This window comes from Delphinapterus leucas, chromosome 3 (assembly GCF_059928025.1).
Source record: "Delphinapterus leucas isolate spDelLeu-1000000601 "Yukka" chromosome 3, BTC_Dleu_Yukka2, whole genome shotgun sequence".
Lineage (NCBI taxonomy): Eukaryota > Metazoa > Chordata > Mammalia > Artiodactyla > Monodontidae > Delphinapterus > Delphinapterus leucas.
Window position 1 is genome coordinate 150,798,854 of NC_143131.1, and position 27,529 is coordinate 150,826,382.

General features: G+C 37.9%; 1 long non-coding RNA gene and 1 pseudogene across 3 annotated transcripts in view; both read right to left on the reverse strand.

Moving 5' to 3' along the window:
- The window catches only part of LOC149749744 (uncharacterized), a 75,839-nt gene that overhangs the window by 23,183 nt on the left and 25,127 nt on the right, over positions 1-27,529 (reverse strand). The window lies entirely within an intron of this gene.
- Positions 10,096-13,640, reverse strand: LOC149749745 (calmodulin pseudogene; annotated as a pseudogene).

Consider the following 27,529-nt stretch of genomic DNA (forward strand, 5'->3'; position numbering starts at 1 on the left):
TCCAGACTAGAGCTCACAGAACCTTTGGGTAATCAACATATAGAACAGCATCACAGCACTGGGGTGGTTTAAACATGGACAAACTGGCATAGGTAATGTGGTTGAGAATCAAATCACTGAAGTACTGGAGATTAAACAGAATTAATGAATATTATGCTGCAGTCTCCATAAATGAGCCAACAAATATGCAGCAAAATCCTGAACTGCAGCCTTGAAATAAGGAGCTTAATGTAATTCCATGTTTATTGGTTTGCCTAGAAACTAACTTAGAAGGGGGTTGGGCAGGCAGGACTACAAAACGTGAAGGGTTCATAGGTTTAATAAGGAAATTATTAACTCTGAACTGCGTGGCGATGTGAGATATAAGTTCTCCAGTGTTCTCCTCTTCCACAAGCCCCTTAATATATTAGAAGGCAAGGTTAGAGGGCATGCAGAGAGGTTGCTATACAATGACAGAGCAGTGCTTAGGGCTCCAGACAATCATGGACAGCAAATGTCATCATATTCAAACCTGCCGTCATTGCAGCCAGAGATTATCTCCCCTTCTTGACAAACTGCATCTGTGGGTAAAGCTTGCTTATTGATTTTTCCTAAAATATCTTTCTCGAAACATACTGCTTAGGACTTGGTTATTACATGAGAAATTTCACCAGTTAATTAGATTACTAAGGATGCTAAACATTTAAAAAAGGACAGGTAGGGGATGGGAGAGAGGGTTAGAAGACAGTTGAATAGCTCTTATGATAAGAAAATTAACAGGCTGTGAAATGGGGCATGTGACTTCATTCAAAAGCCTTTTGGAAGAGGAGGGATTAGTTTTTAAGTTTTAATTGCAAACCACAATGTCTTAAGGAGTCACTGATATCACTCATGTCAGAATCCCTGTCGTTAGTTCAGCTTCTTGTTTTTATTCAGATATAGAAACTGAAGAGCTGATGCCCAGGTGGCAATTGAAGAGGTATCATTTTAGCATTTCCTCTAAAACCATTAAGATTTACTCTCACTTTTAGCCCTCTCACTTTTAGCACAGTGCACACGCAGTGCACATGCAGTGCACACACAGGAGACATCGTGCTTTAGCATCTTAGCTTGAAAGAGCTGCTCAGGGAGGACATATTTTCTCCTAATTATTCTTGACAGGTATTAGGTCAGATTAATTATTTTAAAATTCACCTGAACAACAGCGTCTTTGCTAATTACTTCAGGGCATATACGTAATTCATTTACAACAGGGAAAAAAGGAAAAGACTAGGGGAGAATTCAAACCCTGACCCCTTTGGTGGACAATGCATAAAAAGAGGTCCCTTTGTGACCTAAAAGGGGGCATAGGGAGCAGAGAGTATCTGGAGCCTTTACTTCAGAACGAGGATAAATGTTTCTTTATATAAATATCCCTATTTATATATTTATGTGTTTTAAAGTATCCATATTTAAATTATTTTTTAAAGATACATTTGAAACTAGTTTAGAACATATATGTCAGAGTAAGACAGTGAGTGGTTAAGAACATGAATTTTAGAGAAAAGATTTTCCCAGCTCAACCTCTTGCAAGCTTTGCGACCTTGGGCAATGTACATACCTCTTGAAGGTTCAGGTTGTCCTTGTTAAACTAATAATAGCATTTAGCACCTACCTTACGGCTTGTTGTAAGAATTAAAATATGAGATATGTAAACCACAGCATGTGACAAAGAGTAAGTAATATTTGTTAGGTATTATCATTTCTACAGAAACATAGGAAATTAAATAAATGTTTGCCTAGATACTTTGAAGCTAGTCCTAAAAATTACCTTTAAAATGAATTATACCTGTTGGCTTGAACTGCATTAGAAAAGCCCCTTTAAATTTAGGTTCAAATTTCTACAGGGAAAGATGGATTAAAATATTTCAGTAGACTAAATATCCACTGATATTAAGCAAAAGTCAAAACTGTCCAGGGGCTCTCAGGCTGATAGGAGAGTGTTAGTGCGTATGACTTGTCCAGGCCCTACTCAGGTCTCTGAAAGCATTTCGAAACCATTGATTTGTCAGAGAAGCCCAAAGGAAGATTTTTTATATGAAATCTCCTAATATTTAAATGCTTGCTCAGAGGTTTTTTAATAATCATATGAGACAAACTTATTCTCACATCGGTTTTTATTAACTGAAGAATTCTAGGGTAAATTACGGATTTGGGAACTCATAATCCAGCATTTAGATACATATAAACTGAAGACTAATTTTGCTGAGAAAACAAACTAGGTTCAGCCTCTGTTACAAAGGATCGTTTTGATTTCCTTTTCAAATACTAGAATATATTTACAGCTTAAAAATTAGATGGAATAGAAGCCATTAAAATTGATGACATTGAAGGAAGGAAATAGTAGAAATATTTTCCAAATGCACACCCAAGTTGAAAATACAACTTGTAACACCATCTGCATCAGCGCCATCTATTTTGTTGCCTAACACATATGTTAACATCGTTGTCACTACTTTAATTTACACATCTCTCTTGAAAAACAACTGGATACTGAAGAGAATGCACGCCTCACCAGGCATGTGAGGCAGAAGTCTGGATGGTGCTAATCACATGTGGCCAAGAAGACGCTTTCTTACTTTCCATGAAGGAACTGTGTGTCTTAACACTATCATTAATCTACAAGGACAAAATGTGAATAGAATCCTTTGACTATTTTAGGGTGAAACTCAGCTATTACAGTGAAAAAAAAAGGAAATAAATGTGCTTAGGGTGGGGTGGGAAAAAGAATGCAACTATCTTAAATTGCCAAATGGCTGATTGGAATAATCATCAGGTACTGGCCATTCCTGGTGTTGTGTCGTCTCTTCTCCAGAGTAACAAACGCTCGTGAGATACTGAGTCTGAGGAGGTCACAGATGCCCACATTTCTCCTCATTGAGGAGGTAGCTGAGTTGGTTGGATGTGAATAAAATGCTCAGAAACAGAATAATTAGAACAATAACAAGACTTCCCTGGTGGTGCAGTGGTTAAGAATCCACCTGCCAATGCAGGGGACAGGGGTTCGAGCCCTGGTCCGGGAAGATCCCACATGTCGCAGAGCAACTAAGCCCGTACACCACAACTACTGAGCCTGCGCTCTAGAGCCCGCGAGCCACAACTACTGAAGCCCACAAGCCTGAAGCCCGTGCTCCACAACAAGAGAAGCCACCGCAATGAGAAGCCCACGCACCGCAACGAAGAGTAACCCTGGCTCGCCACAACTAGAGAAAGCCTGCGTGCAGCAACTCAGACCCAACGCAGCCAAAGATAAATAGCTAAATTAATTAATTTTAAAAAATAAAATAAAATAACAACAGGCGCCCTATTATCTTTGCGGAAATGAAAGAGGCAAACAGATTTTCGCTCATTCTGTTTTTGTTTCTCAGGGGTAAATAAGCGGTAGCTGGCTTTGGGTAAGAGCTAGCTTTCCAGAGTGAGGAGGCTCACCCGAGAAAAGGCTAAGCTTTTCAGTAAAAAGGAGATTTAAGCTTCTTTTACTTCACAGCCTAATGTTTTTGTTAAAGTCTATTACAGTACCTAGGTCCCCAAATAATTTTGGGTTGAGTTATAGGAGCAGAAGGGGTAATAGGTCAAGAGTTATGAGGGTGTTTTCTCATGTAAATGGTGGTTTGATATTGTTGGTATGATACATATATTTACCTCGTTGTGTTATGATTAATACAGAGAGAGTGTATAGGGCGGTAATACTGTCTTAGCCCCTGTGAGGATAATAGTGATATTGGACTAGAAGAAAGATATTACTACAAATAGTTCTCTGATTAAGTTGATTGTTGGGGGCAGGGCTAGGTCTGTAAGATTTACTAGTAGTCATCATGTTGCCATTAGTGGAAGAAATGTTTGTAGACCACGGACTAAAATTATGTTTCAGCTATGAACACGCTGATAATTTGAATTTGCCAGGCAAAATAATATAGACGGTGTGAGGCTGTGGGTGATTATTAGGGCCCTAGTTCCTATGGAACTTGAAGGTGTTTGGGTAAGAAGAGCTACTATGACAAGTGACACGTGCTTAACGGAGGCGCATGTGATGAGCTAGTTTAAGTCTGTTTCGTGCAAGCAGATTGAGCTCATTATAATTACTCCTTAGAAGGACAATATAAGGAATGGGTACCCTACATACTTTGCTAGGGGTTTCAGGATTATTGTGATTCGTAGCCACCATGTTTGCGTTGTAGGGCTGCAAGAATCATAGATCAGGCGATAAGGGCTTCTACGTGCATTTTTGACATCGTAGGTGTAACCCATAAAGGGGTATTTTTACTATAAAAGCCACTTTACACACTAATCGTGTGAAAATATGGGATCAAAAGTTAGATATTGTTTGGGCTCAGTACTGCATTGTTAAAAAGTTTAGCGAGCCTGTAGTATTTTGGATAGACATTAGTGCAACTAGAAGTGGAAGGGATGCCACTAGTGAGTAAAATAAAAAAGTAGAGTCCTGCATTAAGCCGTTCTGTTTGGTTTCCTCATCAAGTAATAATAACTAATGTTGGGACTTGTGTTGCTTCAAATCAGCTGTAGAATGGAATCATTTCCATGGCCTTGAATGTTAAGATTAAGAATATATGTAGTATGATTAATATAGTAATAGACAGTTTGTTTGCTTTTTTCCCAAGCCAGTGATTCTTTAGGTAGCTGGAATTGCCTAGCTCTGAGTGTTAGTGGTAAGAGTCATGCCGTTCGAGTTGGTAAAGGTGCTGACAGAGGGTCAGAGAAGATTAAAGTTAAGGCTGTTGTTAGAAAGGTAAAGACTAACAAAACTAATTAGTATGCTGTAGGTTGTGGTGTGAATTCAAATTATATTGCTTTTCGATAAACGTGTTAGTGGCATGAATATAATAGTTAGAACAGTAATTTTAACACTGGAGAAGGTTTGTATTTCGATGCAATCAGTGCCATAGGTGTTTGATAATATTCCTAGCAGGGGTAACCTAGCGCAGCTTTTCAGGTTATGAATATTAGTCAGATGACGAGTATTATGCTAGCTAGAGTGAAATGGACATTTAGAATTATTAGGGTTGCTATAATGAATAATGATAATATTATTTCTTCCTGACATAGCAGAGAAGATATTAAGTGAGATCAATAAATTAATAGCCCTATAAGGGAAACTGTGAATGCTGGAATAATATTTATGTAGACAAAAGATACTCAGTAATTATGAGTTTAATCATAGTTTAACGAGACAAAATCATTTGTTTTCATTTAAACTAATTATCATATTTGTGTCATTCTGATCCCTTTTGAGTTCACTCACAGGCTATACTTACTGCTAGTAGTGAGATCAGGATTAGTGCTATGATGAGTATTGTTTTTAGGTTGCTAGTTTGGACTGCTCAGGGCAGGGGCCGAAGGGGGGCAATTTCTCTCGATCAAGGGGAGAAATGTAACGGCTACCAGGAAAATCTTTATGGAAAATCCTATGGGGTCAAATCCGCATTTGTAAGGACTTGATTCTTCTGTATCTGTCTTTAGTAGGGGAAGTCAGAATTCGCTAAGTACAAGTAGTGAAGCTAGTACTATGTTTGTGGTTAATGCTATAAGGTTTATTATTCTTTTCAGATTGTACTAATTGACTGGAAGACAACTAATTGATACTAAAAGAACACACCCTCAACTCCATTTCACTGTACAGTAGAAACTAACACAACATTGTAAAACAACTCTACCCCAATAAAAGAAAAAACAGAATAGACCCTCATCAATAAATGGGGATGTATAGAAACAGCCATACTATGTCTACAAAGTGTATCAGGCAGTGGCTTCAAATCTGAAATGATTTGAAACTGTAGTTGGCACAGGCAGCAGACAATGAGGAAAAGTAGAGCCAATGATCACGTGTAGGCCATGGAAACCTTTGGTTATGAAGACTGTTGACCTGTGTACTCCATCTGAGATTGTAAAAGCTGTTTCATAATATTCTGAGGCTTGCAGTAGTGTAAAGTAAACTAGGGAGATTGTAATCAAAAGAGCTTGAGGAATATGCTTACAATTTCTTTCTATCAGGCTGTCGTGAGCTTGGGTAATAGGTACTCCAGAGGCCAGTAAGACAGGTGTTGAAAAGTGGTACTTCTAATGGATTTAGGGGGTGAATGCCTGTTGGTGGTTAGCAACCACCTAGTTCAAGTGTAAGGGCAAGACTTGAGTGATGAAAACCTCAGAAGAAGCCTATAAAAAAGAGAACCTCTGAAATAATAAACAGAATTATGCCATATCAACATCCTTTTTGAATGAAACTGGTGTGTGATGGCCTTGAAAAGTGCTTTCCCTGGTGATGTCTCATCATCATTGACATATTGTTAACATACTAGTTAATCAGCCCGAGGATAATAAAAAAGTTGAGTTAAAATGGAATCATATGACTAGATGGGATGCTAAGAGAAGGGCTAAGAGGGCTCCTGTAAGAGGTCAGGGACGAGGATTTACTATATGATACGCATGGGTTTGGTGAGTCATTAGGTGTCATTGTGTAGGTAGAGGCTCATTCACAGGGTGAGCACGTAAGCTTGAATAAGGGCTACTGCATATTCGAGAAAAGTGAGAAGAACAAGACTAATAAATATAATGAGGGCTGTGGGAGGATTCATGCTTAATAGGGAAAGGGATGCTCCTCTGATTAGGTGAATTAACAGGTGACCGGCTGTGATACTGTCTGTTAGTCATAGGGCTAGGGCTATTGGTTGGATAAATAAGCTAATAGTTTCAATAATTACTAGCATAGGGATAAGAGGGATTGGTGCCCCGGGTGATAGAAAGCGGCCTACAGATGCTTTTGCTTTATGGCAGAAGCCAGTGATCACAGTGCCTTCTCATAAAGGGACCACTGTGCCTAAGGTTATTGAAAGTTGTGTAGGGGCGCAAATGAGTTCAGTAAGAGGCCTAGTAAGTTTGTTGGCCAATGAATAAGGGACATAAGGATTAATGTTCTGGTTTGTCCTTTATAGTTCTGGATGTTCATTATTTGTTCTGACATAAGCTGAAGAAGTCATTGTTAAAGAGAAATTATGTGGTTATTAATCAGTCGGTTGAGTGCGGGGGAAAAATACCTGGAAACATAATAATTAAAAATAACAACAGTCAGCCCTAGTATCGTTGGGGTAATAAAAGAAGCAAATAGATTTTTGTTCATTCTGTTTTTGTTTCTCAAGGGTTAAATAAGAGGTAGCTTTTTTTCTCGGTGAGAGCTAGCTTTCTAGAATGGAAAAGCTCAAAGAGAAGAAAGCTAGCTTTATCAATATCAGTATCAATATCAATACTTTGTACATAATCTTTGTATTTCTTGTATCAACCATCTGTAACTGATATTATCATTGCCACTGGCAGGGCCAGCACATCAAGGAGTCAAGATGTGGGGTCTGGGTGAAAAAGATACAGATGAAAATCTTTAACATAGACCATCTGAGATCTTTGCCTACCTCATAAAACTGTTTCAGCATTAAATTTTACATAAGAAATATTTTAGCAATGTCTTGATATATAGTTACTCTAAAATAATAGAGGATGTTATTGTTGGTATGGTTGTGGCTTTTATCTTTATCAAATAAAACCCGGTCCTAAATTTAAAGAGGTTCCAATTGAAATAGAGAACATTAACATGGAATGCAAGCAAATGAGAACCAGAAAAAAAAATATCATGAATAAAATTTCATTGTAGGATTTGACTACATTATTGATTGTTTTTATCATTATGAAATATGAACACCTGCTCTTTCGTGAATGTCAACTCTGGGCTGAACTGTGTTAGGCGCTTTACATACACAATCTCATTTAACCTCACTTAATCACTCTAAGGTAGGTATTACTATAATCGTCGTTGTAAATATGAGGAAATTGAGCTTAAATGAAGTTCAGTATTTTTCTCAAAGTCCCCCGGATGGTGGTGATGCTGAAGCTAGGACAGCAGGTATTGATCTCAAGCAGGTAGCAGGGTGTAAGGACTTCCCTCCTTCTGCCCCACTGGACCCCGCAGTACACCATCTAAATTTGTTTGGGCATATTTACACCATCTCTCTACTGTTATGTGTTTGCAAGAAACGATGGAGGTGGAGTGGCAGCTCATGTGATGGAAAGCGTAGAAAAAACTCAGTTCCACGTTTAGCCCCATGGATGTGGACCACCACTAGGGGTCAGGCTAATATTCAGGCATATTTCAGTATTTTTGGGCATAACCATAATGCACAAAACACAAAGCAGCACCTTAATTTGCTCCCCAATATCCAAATGTAAAACAGAACAGCTCTGTGGAAAAGTATTTGGTAGTTTCTTAGAAATGTCGACATAAACTTAACACACAACCCATTCTTTTTATTGCTGAATTGTATAATATATCCATTCATAAGTTGATAAGACGAAAAGCTCCAAAAAAATTAGAGATAAGAGCAGGCCAAGGGTGAGATAAGACTTTGACTCACGCTGTTTCCTTCCTAAAACATTCACCCCTACCCATATCCTGCTGTAGCAACCTCCTCCATCCCTTCTAACTACTTGTAAAAGATTTTGTCTCTGCTTCATGTCTCTTCATCCTCATATCATATTCAACCCTCAACCCACTGCAATCTGGCTTCAGCCCATATTATTCTACTGAAACTATTCTTGCCAACTTTGTTATGACCTCCTTTTTGTTACATGTAGTAGGTGTATTCCAGCCTTTATCTTTACTGCCTGTCTCAACACTTCTGGCCCTGTCGATGATTCCTTCTCTTATACTGATTCTCTTTCCATGTAATTAGTGATATTTTATACTTTTTATTTTCCTTCCACACCTATGGTTACTTCTTCACCAGCCTTCTTTCCGGGTTCCTCCTCCTCTGTCCATCTTTTATGTGCTGATACTACTTAGGCTCCTATGCAAGATCCACTTTTCCTTTTACTTGAAAGTGGGGTCAGAGGATCATCTGCATCAAAATCATGGAACTCTATTTGTCAAGCGTGTAGATTTGTGAGCTACATCCTATAACTACTCAGTAAGACTCTGGAGTTGGTGCCCAGGATTCTGAATTTTATCACACCTCCTGGGTAATTCATCTGACCCCAAACTTTGAGAATCTCTTCAACATCTTCCTTGGGTAATATCATCCATTCCTAAATGCTCAATTACCATCCACCTGATAAAAGTTCTAAACTTTATATCTCTAGGTCACATCTCATTCCTGAGCTTCAAAATCCACAGGCCCAAATTTCTGCTAGCCATTTCATTTAGAGTCCTACAGAAACATAAAACTTTCTATGCCCCCAAATGATCTCACTACCTTCACTTGCAAACTTCTGTGTTTTCTATCTTTGGAAGTGGAACCAGCCACCACTGCTGCAGATTCCAGAAATCTAATTAGCTTCCCTGACCTTATATTCTCACCCTCCTCTACTTCCAAACAGCTGTGAAGCTCTCTCAATTTAATCTTCTAAAAAATGATGATTCCAGCTACTTCTCTCCATCAACACTTAGTGCTATTCTAGTTGAGGCCAGCATCATGTATCATCTGGAACCACTGTAGCAGATTCCAAAAGAGTCCCTCAGCCTCTAGACTTAGGCTCTCACCTAACCGTGATCTTTTCTTTACACTGAAATGACTTTTCTAAAATGTGAACCTGACCAGGCAGCTTCCTTATTTAAAACCTTACTACAGAATCCCAATGCTCTTAGAAGGATGTTCATGCTTCCATGGTACAACCTCAGCTTACTGCCTCAGTCTTATTTATTATCCCCAGTCCCTGTTTTATCTTTTAAGAATTCTAACTTTTAGTTAAATTTAACTTCTCTTCGAAGAACACCACATCCTCTTTTGTCTCCATACTTTCACATATTATGCTCACTGTGACTGAAAGATTCTTCTCCATCTCTTTGCTTGGCTGAATTCTACTAATACTTCAGGTATCACCTTCCATATCACTTTCCCTGGGAACTCTCTCTGACCAGCCCCCCCACCAAATTCAAATAAGAGGACCCTGCAGTGTGTGATTATAATACGCTGTACCAACCCCATCATAGCACTTATTATCGTGCATTTTAAGCTTCAGTTTACTTAACCTTTCCTGCACTAGACTATAAGTCTAATGGAGGCTGGAAGCACGGGACCACAGCTTGGAATGTGCCACTATATATCTACTGAATGATTCAACAGGTGAATGACTTTTTAAAAAATAACCACAATCTAAGAAAAAGTGTTACAATCTTATATTTTCAGCTTTCATATAATCGAATTAAAATCAAGACTGGGAAATTACATTCTAGATCTTTAAATGATAATATGAACATTATTTTAATATAATATTTGAAGTTTTAAGAATACATAAGTATAAATTTATTAATATTTTAGGGAAAAGTATTAGACAGTGTTCACAATTCATAATTTCAGAGCCACCTCAGAATGAGCCATAATAAATTATATAAAATTCTTTTCACATATTTGGATATAAGAAATACCACTATAAGTTTTAAGCTATTTAATATTGTATTCCTATTTAATAGTACCACAAATTGAATAAAGTTCTTATTTAAATAGACATGAAAAAGAGTCTTGTTCAAGGTCTTTTATCCCTGTTTATTCACTTTCTCTGAATGAATGGAATTTGAAAAGCTATAATATACATTCCCTTATTTGAAAACATATTTTCCTCCTCTAAAACTCATTTTTTTACTCTGTAGATTTCAGGATGACCTCTTCACTGGCAATTTCAAGGTACTTCACTTACTTTTGCATGTGGGCTTTTTAAATAGAACCTGACCGCTTTGAACTTTTGTATTTGAAATCCAGAAAGCAAATTCTCCTAGGGTTCCACATTAGGATTCTTCAGCTAGAAGCTAAGACTGGATGTGCATAAAATCAAATATTCAAGCCCTAGAAGTCTGTTCTCATGCCTCCTCACTCAGTGGCCATTCCATAGCAAACTCAGCTCTGGACAGCTCCCTCAGAAATTCACCAAGGTGGGGGAATTCATCATAGATCCAATTCAAGGTGTTGTCACATTGCCACCTCATGACAAATCAGAACTATGCAACTTCAGAGGACATTGGTATATCCACTGGGATACAGAAATTGATAACAGAGCTGGAAGGTTAATTTTTGCCTTCATATAAATGCTAAACAATTTTTAAAAATGCAAATAATGGAGTTTGGAAGACTGGTTCCTTCACTTACTAGTTGTGTGACCCTAAAGCAAGTAAGATAATGTTTTTTAATGAGCATATATCAAATTAAAAATAAAGTGTGGCTTAAGTATACCACAAATGACATCACACAGGTCTGAAATTGAGTTCTTTTCAAGGGCTGGTTTGTGAATTACATAAGAATATGGGATATAACTCAATATACTAGCATACTCCCTGGTACTGTACACCATTCTGGTTAGCACCAATGGCTCCCAATGACAGGACACCGCACTGCCTGGAAGAAAGTGTCATGATATCAAACAATAGGGCAGAACTCCACCAAGTAATACTGAATACTTTTATTAAGGAAACAGAAAAAGAAAAGAAAATATGAAATAGTGGCAGTTTCTTTGCACAAAAGCTGAGTAAAACTTGTTACCCTCAGGGTAGAAAAGTTTCTTGAATTGGGAAATCATACCCTGAGCTGAGAGTTTGGAACATTTGTTCACAAACCTATTAACTTTTCTATAGCTTCACATTAAACATCGCAACTAGTTTATTCCCATCTGGGCCAGTAGGCCAAATTCTACCCTGAATTTTTCATTGCTATATTCCCTGTGGCTGTTTTTACTGATCTGCACGCTCTTTCTCAACAAAAAGTGGCTTTACTCCTCCCTTTCTAATTTTCAGAAACATCTTTGTCATCCTTATGACCTTTCAGTGAGGGACATTCAGCATAAAGGGGAAAAAAATATGTAAAAGCATCTTTGTGATGGTTGGCAGAAGATGTAAGAGCTGATATCTATGCCCTTGGGTGATTATGTACCCACTGGGGCTCCAGGTTTCTCATCTGCTCACCTGTGAAATCAGGAGAGTGATCATAAATACTATTATAAGTTTTTGTTTCTCTAACAAAGTAACTTTCATATACATTATCTCATTTAATCCTTATAACATCCTTATATCCCTATGAGGCAGATAACACACCCAGCAACATTTCATAATGGTATTATACAAATCCACAGAGGTGAATATGAATCACTGCGCCAGTCAAAAACTCTCATTTAAGGCTGGAGGGAAGATTACTTGTTAACATGCAACAAATATTTCCTGAGCACCTACTGTGTGTTTACCACTGTGTCTACACAATAAGGATGGAGTAATGAACAAGTTAGAACACACCCCTGTCCTTAGCAAGCTTACATACGAGAGTGGAGAAAGACTATAAAGTAGGAAACCAGATAATAAACTAGATGATTTAGAGAGGGACATAGCACCGTGAAGATAATAAAGCAATATACAACTTGGAATGGATTTGAGGCAAATTGTGCCAGAAGCAGATTTTCTTTAAGTGGCTAAAACAAAGTTTAAAAAGTAAGTAACAATAAAAGAAAATGTTTCCGGTACAGGACCAGCAGTACAAAAAAATAGTGTACGAGTACCTGGATAAAACACCCGTTTTGCAATAGTGCAACTTTTAAGTACATATTGTTGACTGTCCACAGTCCATGCAGAGTTACAACTCCACACTTCAACAACAACATGCTGACAGTTCCTAAAGAAAACTACTTAAAAAAAAAGGCATAACCCAGATGTTCCCTCATTTGACCAACTCCATCTAAGTTTAGATGTGCAGAAGGGCTTATTAGATATATCCAGAGTAAGCCCCATGCAGCATGTTACTTGATCAATTTTTCTAAAATAAGGTTTCAGGACAATGACAGTAAGATAAGGGAAGAAAATATGGAGGAATGAAGTCCTAATTACTATACACGCATATTTTTTGACAATAGGGGGAAACCTTTTACAGATAAGTTACAAACAAAGAAAAGTCAAATAAACGATTTTGTACAAGAAATTTAACACGTTCTGTACAATGTGTTCACTTTGCTGTCATCTGTACAAACTCTTCTTAGTTTACTTGGCCATCACCGTCAATATCTGCTTCCCTGACACTTCATCAACCTCTTCATCTGTTAACTTCTCTCCAAGGTTTGTCATCACATGGCGGAGCTCTGCTGCACTAATATAGCCATTACCATCCTCATCAAACACAAGGAATGCTTCTCTAAGTTCTTCTTCACTGTCTGTGTCCTTCATTTTTCTTGCCATCATTGTCAGAAATTCCGGGAAGTCAATTGTGCCGTTACCATCAGCATCCACCTCATTAATCATGTCCTGTAACTGCTTCTGTGGGATTCTGCCCAACAGACCTCATTACAGTTCCCAACTCCTTTGTTGTTATAGTTCCATCACCATCCTTGTCAAATAGTGAGAAAGCTTCTTTGAATTCTGCAATCTGCTCTTCAGTCAGCTGGTCAGCCATGCTGCAAGCGCTACCGGTCTCCGGGACTCGACTACTCAAGCACTCAGCTCGCTTGCTCCACTCGGACTAATTCTGTTCTGCTACTTTAATAGACTTATTTTATGCCTAACAGAAACTCAATACATGGTTGATGAGTAAATCTCCAATCAGAATTCATCCCTCCGTTACCTCTATGCCTAAGGAACAGAGTCTGAATCTCTGGTAACAATACTCCCTGTGTGGAAGTCTGGAAAGAAAGTAGAAAGATTTTTGACAAGGACAGTGATTGAAGAAAGAAACAGATTTGAGAGATTCCAGAGAAAGAAGCAAGGACCACGATGATGAGGGGGAGGTGAAATTTTGGGAGGATTCTGGGTGGGTGCAATGAGGAAGGAGGAAAGTTCCAGAATGATGGCCAGGTTTGGCATGAATAAATGGCTAAACTATCAGTTCTCCCAAAAGAGGGTAACCTGATTTATAATGTTTGACACATCCCTTATCACACAAAAGTGCTCGATTGCTTGAATTGTTTTGAATAGTATGTTTTCATTAGTGCTAATAATGAAAACATAATTAAAAGCATGTTTGTAGTGAGAGGCAATAAGTTCATTTTTGCACATGACAAATTTAAAGTGCTTATGGGACCACTAGGCAAAGAGGTCCCATTGCTTGCTGGATATATACGAATGGAGCAGATGGGAAATAGGGTCTAGATTTGTAGATGTGATACTGATGAGGTTATTGAAAGCAACACAGTATAAAGAGAATACGTAACCTGAGAAGAGAAGGAGTCAGACATTGGAATATCAACATTTAGTGAAGCGATAGGTAACTATGATGAGAGAGGGGTGGAATAGCCAAAGGTGTAGGAGAAAGACCAGGGCAAACTGGTTTCACAGAATTCAAGGTGGAAAAAAAATCATGTAGAAGAGAGTACTCAACTGTGCATTTCACTGGATATAAATTTTATATCAATTAAAAAAAACCACTTACCCTCAGACATCCTTTACTAATTTGTTTTGGCCTAGATTGTTTTGCTTCTAGAGATTCACTGCCTCTGTTGGTATGCTGAAACAGCAGCCTCCAGTGGTTATGGTCATGGAGAACTACGATTTATGGACTAGGTATGGTTTTTTCACATAGTACATGCTCAACGAAGTGAGTTGAACTAAATTAATTGTTCTTCAGTCACAACGAAACAAATGCTTTGCATGACGCTCTCTTAGGGCAAAGAACATTGGCTTAAAGTGAAGATCCTGGGATTATGCTGGTAAAACAGTCAAGACTGTTTGCTTGAAATACTGATCCACGGTCCAATCGTTGTTTGCTGGCTGCTGTGGCAATCTGAAGCTCACAAGATCAGCATCTTTGCTCTCCCTTCCCCTCAATTTTTGGTTGTTATGGGAGGGACAGCAAGCCAATAGTTATGCTTAGCTCTGAGTATATGATCAATTATTTCTTTCTTCATAGTATGCTTTCTTAAAAAGCCAAAAAGTGCATTTTTACCCTAACAAGCCTTTTAAAAGTTGCTCATAGTGTGCCACTGACAACAATAGTCCTAAATTTCAATTTCTACTCCACCTCTCAGACTTGCTTTATCTTTTTTAGATCTTTTCTTCTCATCTGACGAGAACATGTTTTTCCAGACCTCAAGAATCTTGAGAACTCCACTGAGTCCACAACACCAGGCACTGGGGTCTTGCAGAGGTGCACAGTTACTAAACAGTTGCTGACCCTTTCTTATAGCTCTCTATCACTTTCTTGTTTCCACTCGTCCGACTTCGGAGCTCTCTTGAAAGCCCATCTCCCTTAAGCTACATTAAGCCCCTCTCAATTCCACCCAACATTTTTCAATGGCTCCCTGCTTCCTTAATCTCTACTTCCCATCTATTCCCCTGGTAAAATTTAGCTTCTCTAAATTCTTCACTTATGTTTTGCATTGACATGCCTTATGTCCAGTCATTTCAGTGAAAGGAAATATCCTAAAAGGGAAGGATTCACCAAGAAGAATGAGGACCATTGATGGATTATACTTTTGTGTGTGTCTTTGAAATTCCAAATTCATCTTCATTTTCAGCACGTGGTTATATCATATGATGAAGTGAAATATCAATATGTTAAAAAATATAATTTTGCATTTGTGACGAAATCTAATTTATTAAAGCTATATTTCTACACACACACACACACACACACACACACACACACAAATGGCTATGTTCACAGTTCCCTAAATCTACCATATTTTAGAAATGTAAACATTTTTATATTGGTAGCTACATTACCCCACTGTTTTACTTATTTTACTTAAAAAAAAAAAAGAAAATATTTGCCTTCTTGTTAAAGGAAAGCTATGTAAGGAAAAAAACGTTACTTTAAAACTATAAAAAGATATATCAGAAGAAAAAGAAGTATGAGAGGCATCTAGGAATTTCAGAGTTCTCTCATGGGCATGGTGAAGTGAACACTACAATCAAGTTAGAGTTCTACCACATACTATTCCTATGTTTCTGGAAAAGTCATGGAGTCTATATTCATGATCCATAGGGACGCTGTCAGAACCAACAAGATAACCTACCTAAAATTGCTGTGTGCTCTTATGTTCTCCCAGAATTGTAGTGAATGGGAATTATTTGGATTGTGTGGACACAAGTATATAAAGCAAGCTCCAGAAGAATTCTGTTTTCTTTGTTTTTCTGATCAGGTTCGATACTATGATCAGATGCATTATATAACCTCTAAATGCTCTTGTCCACTGTAGAATATAACTAAGTACTTCTATTCAAAACCAAGTCATGTTACCCATCTGACTATAATAACTCACACACTGGGTTGGCCAAAAGTTCCTTCGGGTTTTTCCGTGGATGTTACAAAAAACCCAAAGGAACTTTCTGGCCAACCCAATATTTTGAATTGAAAAATCTTTGGATTAGAATGCCTACATGCCAATAACTCTAGCCATTGGTGTTGACATATAAAATGAAGGTAAATGCAGCATCTTTCTTACACATTTCACTACTGCTTAGCAAATGGCCCACAAAAGGAGTATAATACATATACTAAATTTGATGGCATAAATCAACGGATAAATGAATGACCGAATGAATGACATACAGAAGCTACGGCACGTTGAGGCAATGAATGCACTGAGTGACTGATGGGAGTCATGGGGTTGTGAAGTTGCTGGGAAGCTCACCTCACACTTCACATCTGGGAAACCATCACTCATTTTTGAAGCCCCAACAACGAAAATAATCTTCCAGCTACACAGATTCTGAACCTCAGGCAGGACTGCTCACTCAGAACTATGTCTATCCCTCCTTAAGATCACCTGCCATGCTGCACGACAACTGGCACTGGCATTTGGCCTGTTAGACCACAGACCCCCTGGAGGAGGAGCTGTGCATTTCTGAACACACAGAGCCTGGGACCGTGCCTGACACACACAGGAGGTCTTAACAAGAAAGTAAAGAGTTAGTTGAATAAAAGAGGACTTTACATTTCACTTGAACTCCTTACTGAATAAAGACAATAATTTACTCTTCAGGGAAAAAAAAAGAAAATGAAAAACCCATCAATTAAGTAATAAGCTCAGTAGAGTTGGGAAGGAAAAAGAGTAAAACAGGCAGTCATAGCAGAGCTGAAAAGCAGACTCGACCATTTATTCTTCTTCTGCACTTAAAACATTTGAGAATGCCATTCTCAGAAAATTACTATAAACGTTCTCATTTATATAATAGGAGAAGCCAGTGCGTGTTTTCCTTCTGTAATTACGGTTATCCAAGAAATCCCATTCAGTGCACTCCCCCCACCCCTTTCCTTCCCAAAACCACAAAGATTCTCAATTACCATTTAGTAGGTTTCCTTGTATATGGGCACTAGACGATGAGAAAGTAAGTTCTACCCCTTCCTCCTTCGAGCATAAATAAAATGAGGGCAGGGGTTTCTCATTTACTTTGTTCTCTGCTCCTTCCTCAGCACTTCGAACTGTACCTGGCACAGAGCAGATACTCAATAACTAACTGTTGCTTGAATGACTGACTACATATTTGATAATAAAGTCATAAATCCTCTCAGCTGAAAAATCTTTGTTTTCCATTCTTAGTACTTGCTTTTTTTTTGGCATGATATCTAAATGTAACCAAAGAAAACTAATAGAAAAAATTTTAAAGATACCTATAAATTTTTATACATATTCTTCATTCATTCTCTTTACTCCAATTTAAATCTGAAAATTCATATTAAGCAGCCAGAAGCGTCCTAACTAAACTCAAGAAAATGGAGGCAATGTCTTCAGATTTAATGATTTTAAAATCAGTGTGTGAGTTGACTAAATTTGTTTATAGCATTTTTTGTTGAGCAGGAAGTTTTAAGCATATTTCTTAATGCTTTCATTGTGCAACTTAACTTTTTTCCACTGTAAACATATAAAAATGTAAATATGCAGTGAATCCATAGATGATCTGAGTCCTCTTAGTTCACTCTGCCTTCCCACAGGTGTGTATTCCTCTAGCACTAATCTTTGAATTATATTCAAAGCAATCCTGATCAATATAGAAGTCCTGAACTTAACTACTTCGTTACTGCAGAGTTTACAGAGGTGAATTCTGGGTGAAATTTCTAAATCATGCCTTGTTACCACTGGAGATATTAAGTATAGGGCAATTTACCCTGTGTCGCCATACATTTCACAAAGCTGCTAAGTTAAACACATTGCAAAAATAACTGCAAGGGCAATTTTAAAATTTCTAAACATTTAGAATATTTCAAATAGACTAAAACTTACCTAGGGGAAAAAGTAATGTATATTCATATATTCACCACACCACAGATTCAGTTTGCCAAATTTGCCTCAAAACTTTTTGTTTTTAATGGACTAGGTCTTCACAGATATAGAGATATAGCTAAAGCTTTCTGTGAACTGCTGCTCAATCTCCCACATCCTCCCCCACCAGCCCTTTCCCAGGCACTCCCTCGAATGACTTTGGTGATTATCATTACTGTCCATATTATTCTTTTACAAAATATTTCTCCCTAAACAATATTTGCAATATTTTCCCTGTTACTTTAAACTTTATATAAACCGTATTTACAATATGCTCAACATAGAATAACACCCGATAAATGCTGTTAGTCTTTTTGTCTTTTTGCCATGGCATATGCTTTTTTTTTTGTCTCTTGACACTGCATTTGAGGTTTACTATGTTGAGACATGTAATTATGATTAATTCCCTTTAGCTGTGTCACTGGGCTCTAATCAAACCACTCCTGTCTGAAAGCATCTTTTTCTTTCTTTCGCCCAGCAGCTCCTGGGATCCAGCCACCAGCTCAGGAATGCCTCTCTCCCAAGACTACTTCCTTTGACCTTGGTTTTTTAAAACACTTTGTTGGTATAGAGTGATTTTTTCTTGTAATTTAAACAGGCCTAGCATTACTGTTTCCATTTAATGGACATGAGATAATTTAGAGGTTTTAAAGTGATTTTATGTATAGACCATGTAAACTGAATAAATAAATACATGAAAAAACAAGTAAAAGAAAGACCTTGTAATAAACATTATGTACTGTATTTAATGTTTTAATGCAAATGATTCCATAATTAAGTCTGTATATGTTTCCCTGCTCACATACTAGGGAGTTTTTCTAAAATCACAGCTAGTAACAGAACTGCTAGGTTAAAAATGGGTACAATTTTACTTACTAGATACTACACAATTGTTCTGCAAATTAGGCTTATCAAGCTATGCAAAAGACAACAGGGTCTAAAAATGTCCCTTTCTAAACACCCTTACCAACATTTGGTATTGTAAGAATTTAAAATATTTTACCGATTTCCTAGATCTCCTTGTTTCTCATATATTTCACCAATTTCTAGTGAAGTTGAACATCTTATCAATTCTTTATCCATCAGTCCAGTATGGTCCCTTCTAGAAATTGCCTGCTTCGATCCTCATTTGCCCATTTTCCTACTAGTTACTGTCCTGCTAATTTATAGAAATTCTTTATAAATATGAAATATTGATCCTACATTGTTTACATGTGTTGCAAACATCTACTCCCAGTTTGTGACTTGGCTGTTTATAGTGATTTTTATTGAACAGGATATTTTTATGTGGATCAATGTGTCAACTCTTTTATTCAAGGTTTGAATTTTATATTTCATTAAACAACCTCATTCTTATTTTAAGTTTATAAGAAATCATCTTACCTTTTATTTTTAAAATTTTAATATTTTATTTACATAATTAGGTATTTAACCTAAATGCAACAGATTTTTTTAATATTTGAATGGTATAGATTTTTCTTTTCTATATGGATAACATAGTACTTCCAGGTTAGTTATTTACCAGTCCATTTTTTTCTTCAGTGATCTGTAATGTCATCTCTATTATGTATCACGTTTACATTCACATGCAGGCAACAGCATTCTTTCCCTGGTTTAAAAAATCTAGATCAAGAGGACAGTAAGTTGTTTTAGTCAACACAGCCTGCCATAACAAAATGCCACAGGCCAGGTGTCTTAAACAACAGACATTTATTTCTCACAGTTCTGAAGGCTGGGAAGTCCAAGATCAAAGTGCCAGCAGATTCAGTGTCTGGTGAGAGCTGATTCCTGGCTACAGAGGGCCTCCTTCCAGCTTGTGCGTACATAGCCTTTCCTCCATGTGTGCTTGTGGGGAGGGAGTTGACTCTCCTGTCTCTTCTTCTTATGAGGACACGAATCTCATCATGAGGGCATCACCCTAAACCTAACTACATCCCAAAGGCCCTCCAACCATCACACTGGGGGTTAGGGTTTCAATATATGCATTTCGAGGGAGCACACAAAACACTGAGTCCGTAACATAGGTGCTCAATAAGTGCTCTTTGATGCATCAAAAAGTAATTTAGGGCTTCCCTGGTGGCTCAGTGGTTGAGAGTCCGCCTGCTGATGCAGGGGACACGAGTTCGTGCCCTGGTCCGGGAAGATCCCACATGCCGCGGAGCGGCTGGGCCCGTGAGCCATGGTCGCTGAGCTTGCGCATCCGGAGCGTGTGCTCCACAATGGGAGAGGCCACAACAGTGAGAGGCCCTAGTACCGCAAAAAAAAAAAAAAAAAGTAATTTAAGCTGATTCTCTGCAGCAGCCTATTACTGAAACATCTTTTAAATCATCTTTCCCCTCTATGAATACAGAGCTAACCCTAGCTATAAAGGAGCCACATCATTTGGGTATTTAGCTTATAATATTCTAATTGTACACATCTAGGGAGATAAAGAGAGAAGGAGAGAAACAAGAATTTAAGTAGCCTGAGTGAGTCTGCCTGCCCTTCCATGCACTAAATATAACCAGGGGGGTAGTGAACAGGGAGACACAAATTAACTGTGCCTACAAGGTATGTCGGTCCCTGGAACCTCTCTCAGAGTAATCAGCTTGCAGTGTGTGCAGTGTGGTTCTAGTTTGAAGATATGCATTTTTCATATACGTATTTTACTTCATAGAATTGTACACAAATCTACTTACGCTGCACTTTATGTCAAACTTAACGGATTTCGAAAGGCATTTTTTTACTATACATGGTTTTTGCCCTAAGTGCTGACTGAACCCTAATTGCTGAGGCAGACACTACTCCACCGTAATCAGTGTGTCAACAGAACATCAAAATACTCTTCTTCTTTAAACAAGAGGTCAGATAAAAAGAGAAGTTTCTAGTCTTCACTCACAGGTGAACCAAGAGGTGCAGGGATAAGAGTGATTTCTGAGATAAAGCCAGCATGAAATAGAAAACTAGTGAGGATGTGCTGTATAGCAAGGGGAACTCTACTTGGTGCTCTGCGGTGACCTGGATGGGAGGGAAATCCAAAAGGGAGGGGAATATGTGTATACATATGGCGGGTTCACTTCACTGTGCCGCAGGATCTAGCACAGCATTGTAAAGCAACTATACCCCTGATTAAAAAACAAAAATAAAAACAAAAAACCCCAGCATGTCTTAGTTTCCAAGGTAAACACAGGTATACCAGGACCCTGAAAACCTGGAAACAGAGCCTCTGTCCACCAGCAACAACTGGGCAACAACAACTTGGCCCTTTCCTCCTGGATGAAGAAATGAGTTTGCTGACACTGTGTTTGTTTCAAGACCCAGAAAGTGCCAAATACTATGAAGTCACAGAAATGAACATGACACGTTATGGTGGAAGCTCTTCTCAAAAGATGGCAGACATATTGAATAGAAAAGGGTTTGGCTGTACCAAGAAGCGAGTTTCTCAAAGCTACAGAGAGAATGACTTTGCAGGGACAGTGGCATTGCTGAGAAGGTGATTCCCTTAGGAACACTGTTGACAAACAAAGCTTTGCTGATAGTGGTTACACCTGCCAATTCTCTGTGTGGCTAACTCACTTCTGATAACCTTTTATATCAGCTTGTTATGTCAGGAACTTAATCCAGCCCAGCAGTGGTTTTGTGGTGCTGTCCAGACAAGCTATTCTCACCTGAAATGCTTCAATGGCTGTATCTATCCAATGGCAAAGAAAATTAGAATAATTTTCCCAACAATTTATTATACCATAGTAATAGTTTACCTGAGGAACTGGGAGCAGAATTCATTCCCCATTCTTTAGAGCATGATTCCTTTCTGAATCAATCACAGGATATTAGCTCTTCTAGGTATCTCAGAGATTACCAAGTCCCATAATTTGGATAAGAATCTGCAAAGGAGAGGCACTGAGTAGTCCACAGTCGCAACGCTAAGAGGCAGAGCTGGTCTTAAACACCGCTTTCCTAAATCTTTGCATCCTAGATCTTCGCTCAGCATTTGCATCCACAAAGCCAAATGCCAATAAGCTAATCAGGATCCTATCAATGCAGCTATTTTCTTGCTTAAACAATTTACTACTTTAAGAGACTAGAGACCTAAAACTTTGTGCTCCTAAGAGCTTAAATGGAATGACACAAGAAAAAATCTGTATAACTGGGGTTATCTGTAATGCTCTTTTTTTAAAGTTAAAAAAAAAAAAGGAAAGAAAATGGCTGTAATTCTTCTCCACTGACTAGGTTTACTTGGGGTTGGTTATTATTTCAGAGTAGCAGGTTTTAAAGGGACAGTCAGGTCTCAACGGCATGAAGAAAGGTGCACAATTTTTTCTGAAGCTCATCAAATTAATAATGACAATAATAATAAGACTAATAATATGATAGCTAGCTTTTATTGAGTTTGTGGGGTTTTTTTGTTTTTTTGGTTTTTTTTGGCCACACCACACAGCATGCGGGATCTTAGTTCCCAGACCAGGGATTGAACCTGTGGCCCTTGCAGTAGAAGCACAGAGTCCTAACCATTGGACTGCCAGGGAATTCCCTATTGAGCTCTTATTAGTATCTAAGTTCTATTTATCATTTAATCCTCATAATAAACTATATGGTAGATATTATTTACCTATGAGAAAACTGAGGCATAGAGGAATTTTAAACCTTATGGAGGAAGGAATTGAATCTAGGAATGCCTCCTTAAAAATCACAACCTTAATCATTCCTTACTGAGATGATCCTCTTACAAAGATAGGGAGATGGACTTCAGAACTCTCATCGTCTTTTCTGGATTTAGAATTTTAGTTCACAAAAGGTGAATCTGCTACCTGGTTTGCTGGTACCCTCAAAGAGTTAATGATCCTTCCAAGGCAGAAATTCCCTGGAAGGGAGTAATTCACAGCCTGGGGAAATGCAGACCAGTACGTATAACATGGTAAGCAAATGAGTTCTTTCTATTGCAGTGTCGAGGCTGACACATTACATAGGATCCTCTCTGCATCCTGTGGATAGCAGCATCTATATAATGTACTCAAAATAAATAAGGCTTTGAGTGTATGGGAAAGATAATCACAATTCAATTTACACAGAGACATGAATCGTCTACTGTACGTTACAGTGACTGCTTAACTTCTCAAAGAAAACATTCGTTCTTCTTTCCCAAAGAGCATCTTGCTCATCTACTAACTTCATATTTTCAAATACAGCTGTTTCCCTCTCAGATGTCAGAAATGCCACCACACATACTGGATCCCCTTGAAGGGATCAAGAGAGAGTCAAGTTCTCAAAAGTGCCTCATGAGCACAAGAAGAAGGTCCAAGTAGTGTATGAAGGGGGATGAGACAGTTTCCATTCTCTTGAAAGATGGCTACTCTCAACTGTAATGGATGGTCAGAGAGTTGCTGGTGAAGAGGGACCGACACACTGCTGCGGCAAGGCACACAGGTGCAGAGTTTTGGAGTATCTACAGGAGAGCCTTCCATCCCTCAGAGCCAACAGTATGGCAGTGATTCCAAACATACAGGCAAAGCTCCACCCTCAAGGCCGTATTACACGTACGTGGCTAAAAATGGAAACTTTCCTACTGTCCCAAAATGGGGACGCTGTTAAACACATATGGTGCATTCTCGTTAAGGAATACTATGTGGTCACCAAAGACCACACTTAAAAAGCACAAACAGTAAAAGATAACAATAAATATTAGATTCTACTACTTTTATAAGTTTTGTAGTTTTAACTAATTCTCTCCTTTTTTTCTCTCTCTTCCTTTCCTTTCCTTTTCTTCCCCATTAATTCAAACAAAAAACTACATTGGAGATAGTGTGGTAGGGAATATACCAAAACGATGAAAGGAGCTCTCTGTGAACTGGTCATCATTATTTCACTTTAAAGAGGGGAAATGTAAGGATCAAAGCGGTCCAATGTCTTTGACCCTGGTGTACAGTACTGGTAAATTGGGGTGATATAATACCATGCTGCTTCACACCTACCCACCGAATTTAACACCCCCCACCCATTCCTCAGTTGTGAAATGATGACCTTTCTGATCTCTTCAAATGCTGGTGTAAAGGGGTCCAGACACATATGACTGTGAGACTTGCATGTTCTTACCATAAAAAGTTCACCAAGTTAAACGTATTATAATTTCAGAAGTCATATTATTAGAATTAAAATTATCAGGTCTTTAGTGTGTATATTATAAAAACAAGTTCTAGTTGAAATGAATTATTTTAAATTAATGAGCAGACCTGAAAATCCATTTTCATTCATTCACTCATTTGTCATATATTTATTGAGCACCTTTGGTGTCCCAGGTCTTGTGCCTGACTCCAGGAATATAAAAATTAATAAAATAGGCCCTGCTTTCAAGAAGATCAATGGCAAGTGAAACATGATATACACACACACTAAAGTTGCACACACATGCTATGGTAATTATAATGATAGGGATAGTGCCAGGTATGAGTTAGAGAGGCATGAAGAAAAGTAACAGCCTGTGAAGGATTCCTGAAGAAAAGAAGGGAATGCCTTAGTCAAATTATATAGTATTAATAGAGATATCTAGGGGGACAGGGATAAGAAAGAACATGCCAAAGAGCTGGAAAACACTGAGTTCAAAGTAAAGAGAGACAAAGGATGAACTTTTCCACCTGGAGCAGATGACAGCAAAACTTGTTCACCAGTTATAGTTCAGATGTGAACCACTACAGGGAATTGACAAGATAATCAAATTAATGCTTATATTCATCTTTACCATGTATTTTCCATAGCTGCTAGAGCTCTCCAATGGTTATATAAAAGATGGCTTTAGTGGGACAAGCCATGTTCCCCCACCCAAGTACAACAAACCAATTTGTGTAAGACATGCTGAAGCCTTGAATTAGGGAAGTGGTGACAGGGATAGAGAAGGAAGAACAAATTTAGAAATTAAGTAGATTAATCTATATGATCAAGGTATGGACCATCCCAATATATACACAACCTCAGGATTTGCATACTATTTCAGGGAGTCAAATAATTTAAAGCTCATCCTAAGTGTCTATGAATACTCAATTAAGAATGTTTCATCTATAATAAGTAAAACTGTGATGAATACCTGTGGAAATTAATTTTCACTTCAAACTATCAAACTACCATTGCTGTTAAACACCTACAATGAAGACTGGCCTACTTCTCAAACTGATTCAGTGAAATTTTATTTTAGATATGGTTTATTAGGGGGCTTCCCTGGTGGCACAGTGGTTGAGAGTCCGCCTGCCGACGCAGGGGACACGGGTTCGTGCCCCGGTTCGGGAAGATCCCACATGCCGCGGAGCGGCTGGGCCCGTGAGCCATGGCTGCTGAGCCTGCACGTCCAGAGCCTGTGCTCTGCAACAGGAGAGGCCACAACAGTGAGAGGCCTGTGTATCGCAAAAAACAAACAAACAAACAAAAAATGCACATGCCTTTTGACTCAGAAATTCCGCCTCTAGGAATTTTATTCTAAGGAAAAATTGGAAATTGGCACAAAGATATTAAACACAGATGAATTCATTTTTGCAGAATTATGGAAAGAGGGGTAAGACGACTAGGTAAAAAGCCAGAAAACTGCAACAGGAGTTAGAAAGCTAAATCATGGTACATCTGTGGGATGGAGTACCTTGCAGCTTTTTAAATTGTGGAAGAATATTTTTAATGACATTCAACGTCTCTGATGTTGGATTACATTTCTGCATGACTGTTATACTTCAAAGAAAAGGTTACTCTAAAAAAATTAATAATATATCTGGCCATTCTCACTTAGTATGTGGTTGTATCATTTAGATGTGTTTTTCAGAATATGTGTTTTTCAGATTTTCAGAATATGAAATGCTAGTAAAAACCAACAGTCAAAGAATTAAACTGTAGAATATGATAACTTCAATATTTTATTATTTGGCCTTTGTCTACACTCCCCTCAGCTCCATATACATCTCTAAATTATGGCTAAAGAGGTGAGAATTAATATAATTAACAAAGGAGGCCAACATTATGAGCATCATGAAGGAAGAAAATAAGAGAAAAACTGATAATTAAAAAACTGTCTAACTATTTCTTGAATAAACCAAAATTTACTCAGTGAAGCTTTAAATTTAATCACATTAAAAAAACAGAAAGAACCTAAAAATCTACTCTTTCAAAAACATTAATTACTCAATAAATACAATTATAGCAAAGGATATTCTGTTTCTTGACTTTAGTTAGGGTCCATGTATGGGTTCACTTTGAGATGATTTACTGAGCTATAGGTGCTTTTCTTTATGTTAACTTCATATGTTTTCTTTATGTTAACTTCATATGTTTTCTTTATGTTAACTTCCAATGAAAACATTTAATATCTAAGTATTGAGAAGTAAATATGGTTGCAAATGCTTTGTATGTTGTGGATCCCATGTGAAGAAGAAAACTTTGAAGGAATTCATATCTAGCTAAGACAAAAAGAACTGAAATTCAAAGATTGAACCCTTTAAGTACAATAACAAAAGAAAAACTTGTCTGAATGGGTATATGACAAATAACATCTATTTAGAGAACTTAACAGAAATGACTTTACTGTAATTAATGCAACTGCCAGTCGTTTCCAAGATAACACTCTACGATGATGGAAATGTCCAAATCTCCATTGCCCAATACAGTAGCCACTAGCCACATGTAGCTGTTGAGCATCTGAAGTGTGGCTGGTGTGACTAAGAAACTGAGTTTTCAAATCAATTTAAGTTAATTGAATTTTAATAGTCATATTTGGCTAGTGGCTACAGCACAGCTAAGAGTAAGCAATGGGAAACCAACTATTTAGCTTTAATTTTCAAGTTAATAAGATTGTATGTACTGGAGAAAATAAAATGAAACCCCACTCTTCGGTCTCTACATCCCCTAGTCTGAAGTGCCTCGTTACTGCTGATAACACCTGCATGGCTGACCATTTACTCCCTAAGAGAAGAAAACTGACACTGCTTATACGTTCCAAATGACACTGCCAGTGAGCTTTATTTTCTAATGGAACAACTGCTTTCTAGTTAAATGGGTTTCTCAAAAGGTCTAAGGATTTGCTGTCATGAAAATATATGTTTTATCACCATCTTTCTCTTTTCTTTATTTTTTAAGTCAATAAGAAGCTACAACTACTAGAAAATTATTTATTTTTTCTTGAAAATATTGGGACAATCACATTGTCCCTGTTTATGGCTCTATGAAGCTAGAAATTTGGTTATAAATGTCCAGCTTTCCAATCATGCACTGTATCGTTTTCACTCTAGAATGGACCATTTCTCTACAACCCTGGAACCTTACATAAACTTCCTCTCTCTATATTTCT